We start from the raw sequence: 20,271 nt of genomic DNA on the forward strand, positions 1-20,271 counted from the left end.
TGATACTGTTAAAGACATTCTTCATTTCTGTTACTGTTTTTTTTTTTTTTTTAACATTTCCTTTTGACTTGTACTTAAAAGTTTCTATCTCTCTGCCTACATTATCCATCTAGCATGTTGTCTGCATTTCCCATTAAAACCCTTAACATATTAATCATAGTTATCTAAAATTCCCTGTCTGACATTTCCAACATCTGTGTTTTATCTGAGTCTGGTTCTTATGATTGCTTTATCTCTTCAGACTGTGTTTTTTCTTGTCTTTTGCATGCATTGTAACTTTTTATCGAAAGCTGGACATGTATTGAATAACAAGAACTGAAATAGATAGGCCTTTAGCATGAGGTTTTATATTATTCAGGCTAGGATTTGGACTGTTTTTAATGTTTGTTGTGGCTATAGGTACTAGAGGCTTCAAATTCTTCTGGTGTCTTTGTTTCTCTTTTTTATGGCTTTGGAGCCTCTCTGTGTTCATTCAGAAAGAGTCTGTGCCTTGTAACTCTTTCAGCCACAATCCATTGTTTTTATACTGGAGCTTTATAGTGGATGGTTGTGTTGAGAGGGGAGTCTTCCATAATCTTGTGATGAAGTCTCCATCTTTTACTGGGTCTGTGTTTTGGGGTTGTGACCTTCACAAGTGCCTCTGTTCCTCCTCCAGTGGTACAGCTCCCTCACTTATTCTACCCCCTGCTCCCTTCCATGGCTACGCAGTTCCAATCTGTTTACTTGAAGCCCTGTCCCCTGTTGACTATGTTTTCTCCCACTTAGATAAGACAGGAGCTGGAGGGGCTGGGGTAGGAAGAAATGCTGTTCCCTCAGCTGGGATAATGCTCTGGCAAAGTCTTTCCCCCTGCAGAGTTGGATCTTGTTATAGAGAAGGCTCTGAGTTCATTTCTCTATCATTACTCTTCTCCTCCCCATGCCAAAGCCACGAGGAGATCCTTCTCAACATGAGAACCTGGTGGGGTTCCTGGAGGGAAACCTCATGAGAGTATGGGGGCCTCCCATGACTGCAGCCCCAGGATTTTCTTACTCTCATGCTAGTCCACACTCAGTTTCCAGCAATTCGTCAAAATTGCCATTTAAATATTCCTACCAGTTTCTGCCTCCAGTGGCTTCTGCTTCAGGAAAGCAGATCTCAGTTGCAGTATTCCTTTGGATGTGCCTGTCTCTTCATATTTTGAGTGGTGGTCTGCCTTGAGACCTCAGTTTTCTGATGAGTCCAAGGACAGGATGACTTTTCAATTTGTCCAGCATCATCTTCTAAAAACAGGAGTGATGCCTTCTGTCACAACAGTAAGGTTTGAGAAGCCCATCAGGTTAGACATTTAGGTTCTAGGGTGAGGGTGGTCTAATGGATCACATTGGCATGATGCCAGAAGATTTGGGTCTGCGTCAGGGACATCATTTCCTTATTTGTTAAATGGGAGTAATTCTACCTGACCCAGAATGTTGTGAGGGAGCAAATGTGACAGATGAGAAGGTCTTTCTGTCATTGTTAAGATGGCAACTACCTTCTTCCCTGGAGACAGTGGCTCTAGCATGGCAGAAGGAAGACTTCAGGTTTCTATGCCGTTTGTTTTCTCTCATGTCCTTCTACATCTTTCTTGACTTGCCCTATTGTCAAGTAATCAGCCCCACATTTATAAAACATCAGCCCGGGACCTGGGTTCTCTCAGGCTACACACACACACACACACACACACACACACACACACACACACACACACACAAACACATGTAACCTGCCCCAGTACTGGTTGGCCTCCAGACATCAGAAACATGCCTTCTATCAGTTTAAAGGGGAGTTGACAGGAATCATTGGGAAAACCCATTCATTCTGGGATCTGGGCTCATGGAATCTGCTCCTGATGGACATTCTCTGCACCCAGAGTGATGCCAACATCAGGCAATGTCCTGGGCCTCCTCTCCTTTTTACCTGAGCTTTCCTCACCCCATGCCTGTGGGCCCTGGCGAGTGGCTGCAGAAGACTGGTTGACCTCCCAAGGCAGCTCCCGAGAGCCGGCTGCCAGGGATTTCTCTCAAATGGGGCCTTCTAAGGGATGGACACATTTCCTGGTCCTAAAGCAGAGAAATTAGAAACAGAAAGAGACACGGAAAGATGTTCTGCTGAAAATAAGCCCCTTCTCTCTCCCCCAGCAGTTGAATAAAAGTTCTCTTTCATTTGGGTATATTTTGTTTTTAAAAGTTCAATTTAACAGTTTCTAAAAACAAAGTGGAATAGGTCAGAGGTTTGTTTAAAAAACCCACTGGAATTTTCTCTTTTTCTACAAGCCCTTCCTGGTGAGGCTGCTTGAAACCCTTCCTGGTGAGGCTACTTCTCATAACTCTGCTTGAACACTTTTCCTCCAAAAGCAATGACCTTTTAGGCCCCTGGGTGACCCAATCAACCCCATGTCCTTCAATCTCTGCATTTGTGTCACTTTCCCACTTCAGCCACCTCAAGACAGAGAACGCCCCCAGCTCATGCCATTTAGGTGAGCAGCAGACTCCCTCTGGGTCCCAGAGAGAACATGAGACAGCTTCTCCATGTGCTTTGGGAATAGATGTGGCCTCTTTAAGACTTTCCACTTTTGGGGGACTCTTGACCAACTTCCTGGGAGGAGTTGGAATAAGAACATATCCTGTGACTGCTGTTAGGATCCATCCACAATTATGGGTCTCATTTATGGGTTTCCCAGAGAAAGCACATGGAAAGAAATATGGATCCCTTGACTCTCTGCTTTATGCACATATTCTGAAAATTCTCATTGGCATCCTCCTCCTTTTCACTCACTTTGCCTGTCATGGAGACGAGTTGTCTTTATATATTTCTTTGTGTGATTATTTGTTTAAAGTCCATCTCTCTCTTGTTCTGGTCTCCAGTGAGGTCTTTGATCACTCATCATCTCTGAATTCTTAGGGCCTTGCACTGAGCCTGGTACAGAGTAAACTCTCAAATGTTTGGTGGCATTATTTTAATTTAATCCTCACAACAGCCTTATGGATAAACCATATTATTATATCCATTTTACAGATGAAGGAACTGAGACTTTAAACAACTCATTCACAGCCCCAAATAGAAATCCAGATCTGAATTATTGATTTTTAAGCCCATGCTTTCAACTGACACACTATAAATCCTCCTGGTTGGGGAGGGAGAAAGAAAGAAAATGAACACACTGTACAATCTTATGAGAATATAACAAGAAGAAAAATAAAAAACATGCTTGAGGGACCTGTAAAAAGGAGGGTTTAAAAAGTATGTTTCAGGCAAGAACTCTCTGGAAGGCAATTTCTAATGGCAAGCACTGGCTCTGGAGTGCTTTTGGTTAGACCAGTCACATTAATATTTATTTTGGCAAATCAGGGTTAGAAACTTTCTCTTTTTGCAGTCATTGGAATTTTTTTAAAAAAATCTATAAATGTATTAAAGATTTGATTGTGTATTTCAATTAAATGATTTTTTTTGTTTAAAATATGAATTAACAGTCTATTTCAAATTTATTTGACATTGTAATTGTTAAAATGATAATTCACCAGCTAGAATTTAATATTTTACCTGGAGGAAGGGTGGACACTATCATTTGTTGAGCAAGCTTATACGCTAGGTCCTTCACATTGAATCTAAGATAGCATCTTTGAAGACAGGTTGTCTCTTCCCTGGCTTTACTATCTCCCATAGTGCCCCATAGATGGCTGGGGTTGGGAGGTCCAGAGTCTGCTCTGGGTTCTGCCTTTATGAGTTCCAGGCAAATCCTGGGATCTTCCAAGGGCACCATTTTCTCCTAAGTGAAGGGGGAAGTGTTAGATGGTCATTAAGGATTTTTCTGCGTTAAAAGTTCAATGAGTCCATGACTCCTGGTGGGTGTTCTGGCCTCTTTTTTACAGCCCTCTTTCTTTAGGAATAGGGGAAGGGCTGGGGAGGCAAAGGCACTGTTCAGCCAACACCTGCACAGCCTATCTGACAGGTGGGCCCTGAGAATAGTCTCTATGTGTGTTGGCCAAACGCTGAGCCTGCAGCCTGCAGCTGGCCTCCTGGGCTTCTGTTGACCCCTTGGCTGCCATGTCAGGCTTTGGAATGTCCGAGTCTCCGGCAACCGTTCAATAGTTTGCTTTTTCTCCTCCTAAGAGACAGTCAAGGGCATTGGGGAGTTTGTTACTTTGGGAAGTCTGCCACATTTACGAATGCCTTGTAACCCCTAACGAGTGACAGATTTATTTGACAATTTTTGATAAGTGGGTTGTTTGCGACTCGCTGACGGAAGGAATTATTTGTAATTCCAACTTGAAAGGTTGACCATCTGAGGGCAATGACTAAGTGAGTGTCCGTAGGAAAATGTCATTCGTCGTTGCTTAACATCCTGTCATATATCATCTTCTGATCTTTCTATTTTTATTGTTTTGATCTCAAAAAAAAATCTTTTAAAATGTGAGAGCTGGAAATTGGGAAATGCCAAAACTATTTATGGTCCCCGTAAGCAGCCGACCCATTTCAGTGACACACATTATAAATATGTTGTGTTAAAATCCCGATCCTTTGCTTTTGATTTTAATTACTTGGAATTCGTTGAACTTGAGGGACCAGATTCTGTTTCCTGCTGAGATTCGGTAATGGTGACATTCTCACTTGACAGAGTGAGCGTCACTCTGCTGAGTCACGGTTCTCTTAACTCCGTCCAGGTCCCCGCAAACCTAAGAACTAGAATTTGGTCACTTTGCAGGTGTCTGGAACTGTTCCCAGTGCCTATTGCTAAATATAGAGAACAACTATAAACTTTTTGCTTTAAAGACATGCAAAGCCCTTTCTTCTTTCCTGACAGGGCCCCACCTCTGCTAACTTAGTTGTTTAATTTCCAGGACTATCTATTAAAGACGGGTTCTGCGGTTAGTTCATGAGTTGGGTGATCTGTCTCGTTCTATGCATTTTACGTGAACTTTTCTCATTTAACCCTCGCAACACCCTTTAGAGTAACTGCTGTTACTATTTCAGGTGTGGACTGGTTAGCTAACTTGGCTGACACCATTTAGCAAGTAAGTGACAGACCCAAGATGTGAGTCCAGGGAGGTCTGACGCCAGGGCTGTGCCGTTACTATCCGTGATTCATTGTAAGTTAACTGACTCTAGTTCTGCCGCCTGGGAGATATGTAAAACTGGTCATGGGAGGAGTGGAGGGGAAGGAGTGGCAGGGACCAATCAGATCCAAGAAGGGAGCTGCCCTGAGCAAATTCTTCCAAGGTATTGGGAAAGAAACCAACCAACTTAAAAAATCAGGGACAAGAACCCACCAATTCATATCATAACTTTTGCAAACAAAACATAATACCTTGGGGTTCATAGATCTCCAAATAATGTGAATATCTTGTTTCTAGAAAAAAATGGACAAAGGCAAAGGAGGAGATTTCAAAGGTGGAGGCCAGGACATGGACAAAGATCAAAACCATGGAGAGTTCATTGGTATCAGTGGCCGATTCTTTTCTTGAAAGATACAAACGTCTACTGAAATACATTTTAAAAGGCTTAAGGCAAACAGAGGCTGAGAAAGAAACAATGGAATGATAATGATAAAAAATAAATTAACAGATCAATTCATGGGTTTACCAAAGGGAGCTAAAGGAATAATGTCTTGTGTGTATACTTGCTTAAATGTGCAATATTTAAAAGCAGGAAAATAATGAAAAAAATTTTATCAGAATTCTTATATGTGTAGAGATAAGGAATAATGCTTTTCATAATTAAAGCAGAGTCTTTTGTGGTCACAGAAACAAAGAAAAGAGTTCTGCAGTTTATTATTTTTTCACTCTGTAATATGTCTTGAACATCTATTCTTTTTTTTTTCTGTTATTAGAGAATCTGTTTATTTAATGGCAAGTGACATGTATATGACTTTTTTTTTTTTACTGAAGTATAGTTGATTTACAATGTTGTGTTAATTTCTGCTGTACAGCAAAGTGATTCAGTTATGAACACCTATTCTTTTTTTTTTTTTTTTTTTTTTATAAATTTATTTATTTATTTATTTTTGGCTGTGTTGGGTCTTCGTTTCTGTGCGAGGGCTTTCTCTAGTTGCAGCGAGCGGGGGCCGCTCTTCATCGTGGTGCGCGGGCCTCTCAGTGTCGCGGCCTCTCTTGTTGCGGAGCACAGGCTCCAGACGCGCAGGCTCAGTAGCTGTGGCGCACGGGCCTAGTTGCTCCGCGGCATGTGGGATCTTCCCAGACCAGGGCTCGAACCCGTGTCCCCTGCATTGGCAGGCAGATTCTCAACCACTGCGCCACCAGGGAAGCCCTGAACACCTATTCTTGTCAGTACATAAAAATCTACCTAATCTGGTTCCTTTTAACTCATTTCATTTTCTGCAGTGTGGATATTTAGTTATTTTGCTAACTCTCTAACAATGGACCACTGAGGCTGTCTGCATTTTTTGCTGGTACAAAAGATGTCTCAAAGAACGTTCTTTGTGTGTGCCTCCTGCGTGGCTGACCCTCCTCCAGAGAGTGATAGCAGGGAGCAGAGCTGATTGACCCTTCCAGCTGCCACACCTCTGCATCCATCACTGCCAGACCACACTGCCACTGGGCTGTTCCCAGCCACGGACTGAGTATGGCAGGGGTGCCATACCTGCCTGAGGTGTGATCCCAGGGCAACTGTGGCTGAGAGTCTCCCCAGTGATCTGGCTTAAGTTTTCTCCAAACTGAGTTGTGGTCTGAGGATCATCCTTCCCAATCCTTCCTCCCTTTCCTCCTTTTACAGATGGCAGATCTTGGTCATAGTCTGAGTGGTCCCCCTGCCTTCCCCTGGCCTTTTCCCCTCTATTTCTCACAGATGTTTCCCCCAGTAGATCTCCTGCACATCCACTCTTGTTTTGGCATCTACTTCTCAGGGGACCCAAACTGACCCACCCCTTGAACACAGTTGTAAGCTTTTCTCTAGGAAAAATTCAGAGATATAAAAGTTGGGGGCCATGAAGTATGTATGTATTTGTATATCTGTCTGTGTATAATTTTAACTTTTTATTGGTATAAAATAAATGAGAAAGAAGTGCTCATATCATAACTAAGCAACTCAAGAAATTTCACAAACTGAGCACACCCATGAAGCCAGCACCCAGGTTAGGAAACAAAACATTATCTACCCCTCAGCAGCCCCCTCCTGCCCCTTCCAGTCATCTCCCACCTTCTCCAAGTTAAGCACTCTCTGCTTTCTAACACCATAGATTTGTTTAGACTGTTCTTGAGCTTTATATAAATGAAATCATACAATATGTTCTTTAATGTTTGGCTCTTTCTCTCACTATTATGTCTGTGAGATCAGTCATGTTCATTTATTATCACTGCTGTATAAATTTCATTATGTGACTAAGCCACCATTTATTCAATCATTTTATTATTACCATACTTTACAGTTTTTGGCTACTAAAAGCAGTGCTGAAATGAACAGTCTTGTACAAATTTATTATTTTTTTGTACAAGTCTATTGATGGACACATGTCTGCATTCTATTGGGCTTAGATCTAGAAGTGGAAGTGCTAGGACACAGGGTAAGCGTATGTTCTGCTTTAGTAAGTGGTTGTGTAAATTTATACTCCCTCCAGCAAAGTAAGGGAGTTGCTCTTCTTACTTCCCAACTCTTAGTTTTATAGATCTTCTTTACTTGAGCCATTCTTGTGAGTATGTCTTGGTATTGCACTATGGTTTCAGTGTGCTTTGTTCTGATGACTAATAAAGTTGAGCACCTTTTAATACGTTTATTTGTAATTTGAATATCCTTTTCTGTAAAGCGCTTGTTCAGGTCTTTTTCCCAGTTTCCTGTTAGAATATCTGATGGTTTTGTATTGATTTTTAGGAGTTCTTTATATTTTCCAGATATGAGGGTATGTGCATTTTAATTTTAATAGATATGACTAAAATACTTTTCAGCATGAATGAAACAATTTAAGTGTCAAAGGGGCACTTTCCATTGTTCTGGAAGAAGACCATGTACCAAGTTACATTAAATTAATATAGTTTTTAAAGGAAATTCTCACTTGCATGGTAAGCCTTACCACAGATTCTTTCTTCCCCCAGTGAAGCTAGTTCTTACACCCTTCCTTCTATATTGTGAGCTTAGGATAAAAGGAATTTTTGCTAAATTGTTATCTCTGGGGTTCAGAAACCAACAATCTAAGCAGCCTACCCATACATACCCTCATAACATCTGAATAGGTATATCTGGTTCTCAGCTGGAGCAATGCCATGGTGATTTATACTCTGAGTTATCTTGCTCAGTGAGCTAACATCAGAAACTTAGGAGCCTACTTTTTCCTAGTGTTTGCTCAATTATATTTCAATACTACTTTTAAGGCACCAAACACATGTTATCAATAATAATCTAGAAGGTGACTGGAGTGAAATGAATTGAGCTTGCAGTTATGATGGTATTCTTCCCCATGTAAGAGGTTTCTGGAGCAGAGAGTGGCCTGAGATGGCAGGCTTAGAAGTGCACCAGGGCAGGACTGCTTCCTCCAGAGACATGCTGTAAGATGGAGGCTTTCCTGTCCAGTCTTTAGTGTTAAATATTTGAAAACAAAACAAAACAAAACAAAACAGTTTGTACCAGTCAGGGTCCAACCAGGAGACAGAAAGCACATAGTATTTGAACATGGAAAGTTTAATATGGAGAATTATTAACTATAACAGGGGACTGAGAGGTAATGAGGTGTTGGTGAGTAAGAAGTAAGGACTGTAAAGAACACAAGAATAGCAGGTGTGAGGAGCAGCCAGCACTACCAGGGCTGAGACAGCGCACCCTAGAAAGAGCCCTTCCTCATTATTGGGAGGACAAAGCTGTGGCTCCCTGGATGGTGGGTAAGTTGGCTGAGGTGCTGTGCCCATGGCATTTGCTGGAGATCTGCCCTCTGGGGTGCTGGGGGAGTTGTCCACAGAGAGGTGCCTCAGCAGTGTTGGGGAAGCTGCTGGTTGCTGCATGCTGGTGAAGTCATCCGTGTTGGAAACCAGACACCGGAGCACCCACAGGCTGCAGGAGCTGGGAGAGAGGAGCACACCAGACCTGGAAGAGAAAAGTCTCTTCCTCTTGCAGTGGCCCCCTGGTGCCCTCTACCGATAAAGCTTAATATCATGCCAGATGGCAAAGGAAAAATATTTACAGGGTCCAGCTCCATTTTTGTAAAGCAGGCAAACAATGATGAATTTGGAGCTGAGACCCCCCAAACTGTTGATGGCATGCTATTATCTGTGATCAAGAGGCATACAATAGAAATGTTATTTCCCATTTCTGTTAAACCAAATGTTGTCCATTGTCAATAAAGACACTGTAGTATGTTTTAAGAAATAGTCTCCTAATCCTCTGGAAGTATCAAGTATGTGGTCTTAGTGTGGGATTTGAGATATTGGACAAATGGATATCACTACTTATTATCAAATGCCCTCTTTGCTCGTTTACTTAGCAAACTTTGAATTTCTTGGCAAATCTCATTGTAAACTCATCTATGTAATGGGCCTGAATCGTACTCCACAAACTTGGGTGTGCAAGACATGTTCATGTTATTTTTCAAGAACCAATTTAAATCTGTATCTGAGCCTACATCCCTCGGAGCTGCTGGGAAATTAAATTTCAGTCATCACTGGAGTTTCCCCCCCACCCCTTCCAGAGTCAGGCATAGGTCCTGGAGACTTACACAGAACAGAACAATTTCAGAGACTCCCATGGTAACCATTAACAAGCTCATAGTTCAAATCTATACCATCCTTTAAGAGTGGACATCCTTTCTGTGGGAATGAGAATCTTTGGGAAGCTCTGGTATTCACAGTCCAGTCATCCTCAGGGCACCAAGCAGTCTGTCCTCTGAAATCCGGCCTCCAGCCCCAGGCATGGCAAGGGAACCCAACCACTTTCTCATTCCCTAGCTTAAATAATCTCACTCCTTCTGCTCTTTCTTTCTTATTTTTTTATTTTTAAAAAATTTATTTATTTATTTATTTATTTATTTAGGCTGCACAGGGTCTTAGTTGCGGCAAGTGGGATCTTCGTTGCAGCATGCGTACTTCTTAGTTGCGGCACGTGGATTCTTAGTTGTGGTGTGGCACACATGCACGATCTAGTTCCCCCACCAGGGATCAAACCCGGGCCCCCTGCATTGGGAGCATGGAGTCTTACTCACTGGACCATCAGGGAAGTCCCTCTTTCTGTTCTTTCTGGCTCTGCCTGTGGCACTTTGTTATGGCAGCCCTAGCAAACTAATCTACCAAGCCGTATAGTATATACTGTTATTATATTTCCTTTCTTTGTCCTTCATCCTGAGCTGGTTGCTTTCTAGAACTGTCACTAAGCTGATGTCCTGGTGTTTCCCTTTTTATCATCCTGAGGACTCCCTTTCTCTCTCTTGTGTTGGTTCTCTTGTTTTCCTGATTCCATGTCTTTGTTTACTTGTTTCTAAGAAAAAATGGAGCAGGGAGGCAAATTCTTTGAAGCTTTGAATATTTGAAATTGTCTTTAGTTTTACCTTACATTGGATTGATAGTTTGTTTTTTTGTGTTCATTATCTATTGGTACATAGCAAATTACCCCCCATCTTAGTGGCTTAAAATAAAAAACCTTTATCATTTCACAATTTCTGTGGATCAGGGATCTGGCTGTGTCCTCTGGCTCAGGGTTTCTCATGGGCTGCAATCAAGGTGTCAGCCAAAGCTACTCAACTTCCCTGTTTTCATTATGGGTTCTCCTTGTTTCATCTTCTCTAGCAATTAAACTGCTGATTATCTGTTGTAGTCTCTTCTCCTGCTTCTTTGTGCTTGGGGGTTTATGCCTCAAAAAATCCTATTGTTATTGTATTAGTGAGTTCTGATCAGTGGCCTCAACATCATCCTCATTTTCCTTCTTGGATGTTCCTTGACCTCATGCAATCAGCTCTTCAGGGACCCACCTTGATTTTCCAGAATTCTTTTTTTTTTAATATTTATTTTATATTAGAGTACAGTTGATTTACAATGTTGTTAGTTCCAGGTGTACAGCAAAGTGATTCAGTTATACATATACATATATCCATTCTTTTTCAGATTCTTTTCCCATATAGGTTATTACAGAGTATTGAGTAGAGTTCCCTGTGCTATACAGCAGGTTCTTTTTTTTTTTTTTTTAACACCCAAGAGATAAATAGACTGACACCAAGCATTGTAAATGGATGACCACAACAAAAGCAACAATGATTGCAATTACCAAACATGAAACACACTCATACTATGTCATAATATTGACATTCAGTCCAGTAATCCTCCACTGTAACAGCTCCTTTACTTTGCAGTGAAAATTAATTTGTATATTCTTTGCCTCTGAGTCCTTGTGGGATTTTTTTTTAATTCAAACAGAAAGTCACAAAAATTATAATCATCCTCATCAGTTCACTCAGTCCCATGTAATTAAATTTTTTATCTTGATTTTTTATTAACACTTTTATGAGTTCATCAATTTTTCATTAGAGTTCTGAAAATGCTTATTCATTCAGTTCAGCAGTACAGTCAGTTACCAGAAACCTGTACTTGTCAGAGTTTTTTCCATGAATTCCTTGAAGATGAAACCCTTTTATAGGAACATATTTGCAAAAGCATCAGAGTACACCCAGAACTGTCTGTAAATGACAAAAGACTTAAAAATGACCACGGTTAAAGATTTGATGAAAGTTCATAATAATGCAATTGACAAGGAAATTTAGTTATTTCTGAGATATACATTTTAAAGTAATAACTAGAATTATGACTTATAACATTATACCAGAACATATAAGATTTTTAAAAATTTCATGTAATGTCTGAAACATTTATATTAACATATTTCCATACAAATAACCCAACGAAAGTTTAGTATTGGTTGTATTGTTTGTTTGTTTTTTTATACTGCAGGTTCTTATTAGTCATCAATTTTATACACATCAGTGTATACATGTCAATCCCAATCGCCCAATTCAGCACACCACCATCCCCACCCCACCACAGTTTTCCCCCCTTGGTGACCGTATGTCTGTTCTCTACATCTGTGTCTCAACTTCTACCCTGTAAACCGGCTCATCTGTACCATTTTTCTAGGTTCCACATACATGCGTTAATATACGATATTTGTTTATCTCTTTCTGACTTACTTCACTCTGTATGACAGTCCCTAGATCCATCCACGTCTCAACAAATGACTCAATTTCGTTCCTTCTTATGGCTGAGTAATATTCCATTGTATATATGCACCACATCTTCTTGATCCATTTGTCTGTCGGTGGGCATTTAGGTTGCTTCCATGACCTGGCTATTGTAAATAGTGCTGCAATGAACATTGGGGTGCATGTGTCTTTTTGAATTATGGTTTTCTCTGGGTATACGACCAGTAGTGGGATTGCTGGATCATATGGTAATCCTATTTTTAGTTTTTTAAGGAACCTCCATACTGTTCTCCATAGTGGCTGTATCAATCTACATTCCCACCCACAGTGCAAGAGGGTTCCCTTTTCTCCACATCCTCTCCAGCATTTCTTGTTTGTAGATTTTCTGATGATGCCCATTCTAACTGGTGTGAGGTGATACCTCATTGTAGTTTTGATTTGCGTTTCTCTAATAATTAGTGATGTTGAGCATCTTTTCATGTGTTTCTTGGCCATCTGTATGTCTTCTTTGGAGAAATGTCTATTTAGGTCTTCTGCCCATTTTTGGATTGGGTTGTTTGTTTCTTTAATATTGAGCTGCATGAGCTGTTTATATATTTTGGAGATTAATTCTTTGTCCGTTGAGTCATTTGCAAATATTCTCTCCCATTCTGAAGGTTGTCTTTTTGTCTTGTTTATGTTTTCCTTTGCTGTGCAAAAGCTTTTAAGTTTCATTAGGTCCCATTTGTTTATTTTTGTTTTTATTTCCATTACTCTAGGAGGTGGATCAAAAAAGATCTTGCTGTGATTTATGTCAAAGAGTGTTCTTCCTATGTTTTCCTCTACGAGTTTTATAGTGTCCGGTCTTACATTTAGATCTCGAATCCATTTTGAGTTTATTTTTGTGTATGGTATTCAGTAGTGTTCTAATTTCATTCTTTTACATGTAGCTGTCCAGTTTTCCCAGCACCACTTATTGAAGAAGCTGTCTTTTCTCCACTGTATATCTTTGCCTCCTTTGTCGTAGATTAGTTGACCATAGGTGCGTGGGTTTATCTCTGGGCTTTCTATCTTGTTCCATTGATCTATGTTTCTGTTTTTGTGTCAGTACCATATTGTCTTGATTACTGTAGCTTTGTAGTATAGTCTGAACTCAGGGAGTCTGATTCCTCCAGCTCCGTTTTTATCCTTCAAGACTGCTTTGACTATTCGGATTCTTTTGTGTCTCCATACAAATTTTAAGATGATTTGTTCTAGTTCCTTAAAAAATGCCATTGGTAATTTGATAGGGATTGCATTGAATCTGTAGATTGCTTTGGGTAGTATAGTCATTTTCACAATATTGATTCTTCCAATCCAAGAACATGGTATATCTCTCCACCTGTTGGTATCTTCTTTAATTTTTTTCATCAGTGTCTTATAGTTTTCTGCATACAGGTCTTTTGTCTCCCTAGGTAGGTTTATTCCTAGGTATTTTACTCTTTTTGTTGCAATGGTAAATGGGAGTGTTTCCATAATTTCTCTTTCCGATTTTTCATCATTAGTGTATAGGAATGCAAGAGATTTCTGTGCATTAATTTTGTATCCTGCAACTTTACCAAATTCATTGATTAGCTCTAGTAGTTTTCTGGTGGCATTTTTAGGATTCTCTATGTATAGTATCATGTCATCTGCAAACAGTGACAGTTTTACTTCTTCTTTTCCAATTTGTATTCCTTTTATTTCTTTTTCTTCTCTGACTGCTGTGGCTAGGACTTCCAAAACTATGTTGAATAATAGTGGTGAGAGTGGACATCCTTGTCTTGTTCCTGATGTTAGAGGAAATGCTTTCAGTTTGTCACCGTTGAGAATGATGTTGCTGTGGGTTTGTCGTATATGGCCTTTATTATGTTGAGGTAGGTTCCCTCTATGCCCACTTTCTGGAGAGTTTTTATCATAAATGGGTGTTGAATTTTGTCAAAAGCTTTTTCTGCATCTATTGAGATGATCATATCGTTTTTATCTTCAATTTGTTAATATAGTGTATCACATTGATTGATTTGCGTATATTGAAGAATCCTTGCACCCCTGGGATAAATCCCACTTGATCATGGTGTATGATCCTTTTAATGTGCTGTTGGATTCTGTTTGCTAGTATTTTGTTGAGAATTTTTGCATCTATATTCATCAGTGATATTGGACTGTAATTTTCTTTTTTTGTAGTATCTTTGTCTGGTTTTGGTATCAGGGTGATGGTGGCCTGATATAATGCATTTGGGAGTGTTCCTTTCTCTGCAATTTTGTGGAAGAGTTTGAGAAGGATGGGTGTTAGCTCTTCTCTAAATGTTTGATAGAATTCACCTGTGAAGCCATCTGGTCCTGGACTTTTGTTTGTTGGAAGAGTTTTAATCACAGTTTCCATTTCATTACTTGTGATTGGTCTGTTCATATTTTCTGTTTCTTCCTGATTCAGTCTTGGAAGGTTATACCTTTCTAAGAATTTGTCCATTTCTTCCAGGTTGTCCATTTCACTGGCATAGAGTTGCTTGTAGTAGTCTCTTAGAATGCTTTGTATTTCTGCGGTATCTGTTGTAAGCTCTCCTTTTTCATTTCTAATTTTATTGATTTGAGTCCTCTGCCTCTTTTTCTTGATGAGTCTGGCTAATGGCTTATCAATTTGTTTATCTTCTCAAAGAACCAGCTTTTAGTTTTATTGATCTTTGCTATTGTTTTTTTTTGTTTCTATTTCATTTATTTCTGCTCTGATCTTTATGATTTCTTTCCTCCTGCTAACTTTGGGTTTTGTTTGTTCTTCTTTCTCTAGTTCCTTTAGGTGTAAGGTTAGATTGTTTACTTGAGATTTTTCTTGTTTATTTAGGTAGGCTTGTATAGCTATAAACTTCCCTCTTAGAACTTTTTTTGTTGCATCCCATAGGTTTTGGATCATCGTGTTTTCATTGCCATTTGTCTCTAGGTATTTTTTGATTTCCTCCTTGATTTCTTCAGTGATCTCTTGGTTATTTAGTAACGTATTGTTTAGCCTCCATGTGTTTGTGCTTTTCACGTTTTTTCCCCTGTAATTCATTTTTAATCTCATAGCATTGTGGTCAGAAAAGATGCTTGATATGATTTCAATTTTCTTAAATTTACTGAGGCTTGATTTGTGACCCAAGATGTGATCTATCCTGGAGAATGTTCTGTGTGCACTTGAGAAGAAAGTGTAATCTGCTGTTTTTGGATGGAATGTCCTATAAATATCAATTAAATCTATCTGGTCTATTGTGTCATGTAAAGCTTCTGTTTCCTTCTTTATTTTCATTTTGGGTGATCTGTCCATTGGTGTAAGTGAGGTGTTAAAGTCCCCCACTATTATTGTGTTACTGTCGATTTCCTCTTTTATAGCTGTTAGCAGTTGCCTTATGTATTGAGGTGCTCCTATGTTGGGTGCATATATATTTATAATTGTTGTATCTTGTTCTTGGATTGATCCCTTGATCATTATGTAGTGTCCTTCCTTGTCTCTTGTAACATTCTTTATTTTAAAGTCTATTTTATCTGATATGAGTATAGCTACTCCAGCTTCCTTTTGATTTCCATTTGCATGGAATAGCTTTTTCCATCCCCTCACTTTCAGTCTGTATGTGTCCCTAGGTCTGAAGTGGGTCTCTTGTAGACCACATATATACAAACACCACAATTTTGAAAGGTCTCCAAGTGCTTTTCTAGTGGACCCATTCTCAGTGTGCTGATGAAACCCAGTATTGAACCTGAAGAGTTTCAGGGCCAGGCTTGACCTCATTCACAAAGATAATGAATATGCCCTTGTGAGACCTTGGGGTAGACAGCCAGCCAGTTAGCCTTTTCTGGAAATGGAAAATACACTATGCAGGCAATCATATTGACCAGTTCCCAGAAAGGCTCTGTATAGTTTTATGCAACGTTAACCTAAACTACCTTTGCTAAAACACAATGCCTTCTCTGTGAGATCTGCAAGCAACTCTTGGCTCTGTTTTCCCATATAACTGGCCTGCAGGGTGAGTGGTGGGTGGGCTGGAGTCCGAGCATCAGTAGAGGGACAGGAGATGGGAGCAAGGGCACACACTCCAGCCCATGCATGCAGACCCTCTTTTCTCCTAGAAAGAGAATGCCCCTGAGGCACTGCTCCCTTCCTGAGGACTGCCCGACTGTTCTTCAGTTACTTGCTCCAGTGCAAATCACAAACAGGGAGATGAGAGTTTTGCTGACTTTAGAACCTGCCCCTGAGTCAGAAACCATCCACTCCAGCCACCTTTGTTGACCCGTTACCTTCCACCGCAGCACTTGCTGTGGCTCCAGCCCCTCAATACTAACTCTGCAGGTTAGTGCTGGGCTGCTGGGCTGCTATTTTTAACCTCAAGATTCAATAGGAGGAGAGAATTTGTAGAGCAGAGGGAAATGTGAAAAGCTTGACCGAAAGAGGCCTCCAAGGAACATTTTTTTATGAGACAATAAAATATTCAAATAAAGTAAGGAGATAGAGGAGGGGGGTGGGAGGAGGGGGAGAGCACTGACTACAGGGCTCTCCACACTTTAAAACCCAATGATTAATCAGTTTCTAAATTACTAGGATCAAGTTAGGCCAGGAAGTGAGCAATCCTCCTTTTAGTTGAAATGCAAAGAAAAAATATCAGAATATAATTTCTGTAGATGGGATTCAGCCAGGGGCTGGACTTATTGCTTCTGATCCTAAACTAATCTGCCAAAATCATGCAGTTTAAGAAGAGAGAATTGATGGGATAAAATCCAGCACCTATGAAATGTTCGCTGCGTGCTGGGACCTTAATTCCTTTCTCTCCCAAGTTTATCTTCCAAGATTTCTTTACCCCGTGCTTTAGTTGAGATGATTCTATCTAAAATGAGAACGATGGCATTTTAAGATTGCTCCTCAGTGTTTGCAAGCCTTTTGGCATGTTAGGATCTCAGGCTTGGCCCCGTGGCCTTTTTCTGCTTTGGTGAGAGATGTGAATGGTAGGCAAGTCAATGAAGAGAGTCTATTATTTGTGCTGAGTGGAAAGGAGTGTTTCCCAGTAGAGGGCATCCTTACGTAATGAATTTCTCTTTACCCTTAGAATTATTTGCAGATACTGATGTGCATCGGGGAACAGATTTTACCTCTTAAGGCTTTTTAAAGCTTATTTCTGACAAGTCATCTACACATAAGGTGTTAAAGTGTTAAGAAGATTTGTTCCAATATTTTTCTTAGTTGGTAAGTGATAAGTTGTACTATCAATGATGGCAGTAGCAAATCATAAAATGGTTTAACTAAATTTAACCACATTTTATTTACTCATAAAATCAACAAATATTGATTGATTGCCTTCTGTGTGCAAGAAAGAGGGTGGGGTGAGTTTCCAAGGGTGGGCCTGAGTCAGCCCTTTCTGGAAAATAATTTATGATACATAGAGGGGTTAAGAAATAACTGTAGGAAGTTAAAATACAGGACAAAATATTTATTCTTGTTTCAAATTCTTGCTTATTAGGAAAAATGACTTCTCTAATATTAATTGTTTGTGGGCTTTAGAATTCTTTCCATTTCCTGTTGTAGATGGCATCCAGAATATTCAAGTTGTTTTCAAATCTTTTAGCTTCTGCCAAAATTGATTTGTTAAGGCCTCTTTTCTTTCTACTTTTGAAATTCAGCTCCATTTTAAGAGGAAATTAATCTTCACGTTGTGATTCCACCCCTAATTTTTAAAATAGATTATTTGGAAAGACTCGTTCATTGTCTTGGTTTCCTCTAAAGTCTATCCATGTCTAATGAGAAAGGGGTATTGTTGTAACTCAGCTCTCCTTGACCCATAGGAGATCTTGAGTGAAGTTCAGACATGGAGAGTTGTTTAACCTTTCCCTATCAGAGCGCTGGCAATGGAAGGTTTGTTGAAAGCATGAGTTGAAGGGCACCTTGTGGGCTTGAGACCTGACCACCACAGGCTCGGGGAGGTTCATTTGATTGCTGAAGGCCAGTACCCCCAGATGAGGAACAAGCCACTCTACAAGTTCAGATGCTTCCTCCGTCTCAAGGGTGGGGCCTCTCAGACCCACAGAACCAGAACCAGCAGTGTTGAAAACTTGTTATCCTGATAGTACATCTTACAGCACCTTCTGGGGGGCAAAGTGGTGCAGCAGGGCAGAGCGAATATGGGAATGCTCTTCATCTCGGGTTCCATGTCCTTCAAAGCCTCTAGAAGCAGTACCTGAAACTCAGGCTATAACTTGTGGAGCTACGTGTGGAAGCTTGGAACATACTAGTTGGTTTGGGCTCCTCCAGAGGAAACACAGTGACCTGGGGGTGACTACCCTTTCTGTAATTGTCCTGATTGGAGAGAGTGCCCTTCTGGAGGCCAGTTAAATCAGTCTTCAGCATCTGTGGTGGGCACTGTTAGTGACTCCTTTACTAGACCGGCACCCTCATCCTCAGGTGCCGAGTGTTGGCTGCTCACAGCTGCTCCTTTCTCTAGAGAATTGTCCCCCATTGAAGGGAATAACTCAGCCATGGAACTTATGATCCTTTCAGCAATTCACAAACAATGACTGGCTGAAAATAGGGTATAAAATGTCAGCTTCCTTTCTTCAATGTAGGCATCAATTTTGTGGTGTGGCTTACACTTCTGGGTTCCCCATGGAATCAGGCTGAAGATAAAGTCCAGCTGAGACTACCTCCTCCTTGCCTAACAACTTCCCTTGTACCACCTTTCTTTCTCCACTCTTCTCCGGAGAGCATTCCGGCAAAAAACCACCTCCAGCTCTGCTTCTAGAAACCTTACCTGAGACAGTACCTCTTCTGACTTGGTAGGACATATAGTCTTCTTTATACAATGTGTCAATTGCGTATGAGCAGTCACCTCTTCCTCCTTCTTTTAAGAGAACATTTTATTCAGGTGTTAGGTGGCTATGCGCCTCGGTCCCTTCTGGTCCCAAAGGATGAATTTGTTAAATCCAAGCCAATCATGGTAATTTCATTCTCTTTGCAGTGAGTGGTTTGAGAACGGCATGTGGCCCAATTCCAGTCAATTGCACCTAAGGGAAGTCAGCTGAAGGGCATATAGACATGTTTCTTTGCTCTTAAAAGGGAGCAAAGGAGAAAGATATATTTGTATTCCTATTTCTAGACATTGTTGAGTAAGAATGTGATGGTGGGACTTCAGCAGTAAATTTGTAATCATGAGGAGATGTTAAGATTATCTTAACTCTGAGGATTATAAAGTCACTAAGCCATTGAGTTAACCAATACTAGAGCCCCCCAACCAATCAGCTGCCCCATTTTTAGTTATGTAAAATAACAAAAGTTCATATTTGTTTAAATAAGCTTTAGTTGAGTCTGCAGCTGTTTGTAAATGAGAGCATCCTAGACATCTACAGAGCTAGCCTTGAAAAAACTTACTTTCTAATGACCAAGTGATATTGAGAATACAGAATAGAAAAAAGTAATTAATACCTCCATTTTATTTTTCTCTCATAAAGAGAAGAATGGTCAGTAATAATTTGAACAATATTTTGTTTTGGCTTATACAGCTGGTTTATTGAATGGGCCTAACCTAATGGAAGCAAAAACAGGAAATGGGTTAATTTTTCTTCCATTACGGACTTCAAGTATTCTCCGTTGCATTTCCCTTGCCTTGTCTCTCCCCATGACAGCTTTTTATTCATTTTCGGTTGTAAGAGCAGTCTCATTTTTTAAAGTAACCACTTCTTATTTATTATGATTCATATTTTAGTGGTAAAATCTACATAGCCTTTAACAGATAGCAAGTTGTTATTTTTAGCAATTGTTTTATTTGAAAATTTTAAAATGTCTTATACCGAATGCTAAATAACATGAGACTTCATCTTTAAGTGATTTTAGTTGATTAAACCTATGAAATGGAGATGTGAAATTAGTTCTACATTAATCTAAACACTAATTTCCCTTTTTTTTTTAACATCTTTATTGGAGTATAATTGCTTTACAATGGTGTGTTAGTTTCTGCTTTATAACAAAGTGAATCAGTTATACATATACATATGTTCCCATATCTCTTCCCTCTTGCATCTGCCTCCCTCCCACCCTCCCTATCCCACCCTTCTAGGTGGTCACACAGCACCAAGCTGATCTCCCTGTGCTATGTGGCTGCTTCCCACTAGCTATCTATTTTACGTT

Source organism: Balaenoptera physalus (assembly GCF_965194825.1).
Source record: "Balaenoptera physalus genome assembly, chromosome: 16".
NCBI classification, from domain to species: Eukaryota; Metazoa; Chordata; class Mammalia; order Artiodactyla; family Balaenopteridae; genus Balaenoptera; species Balaenoptera physalus.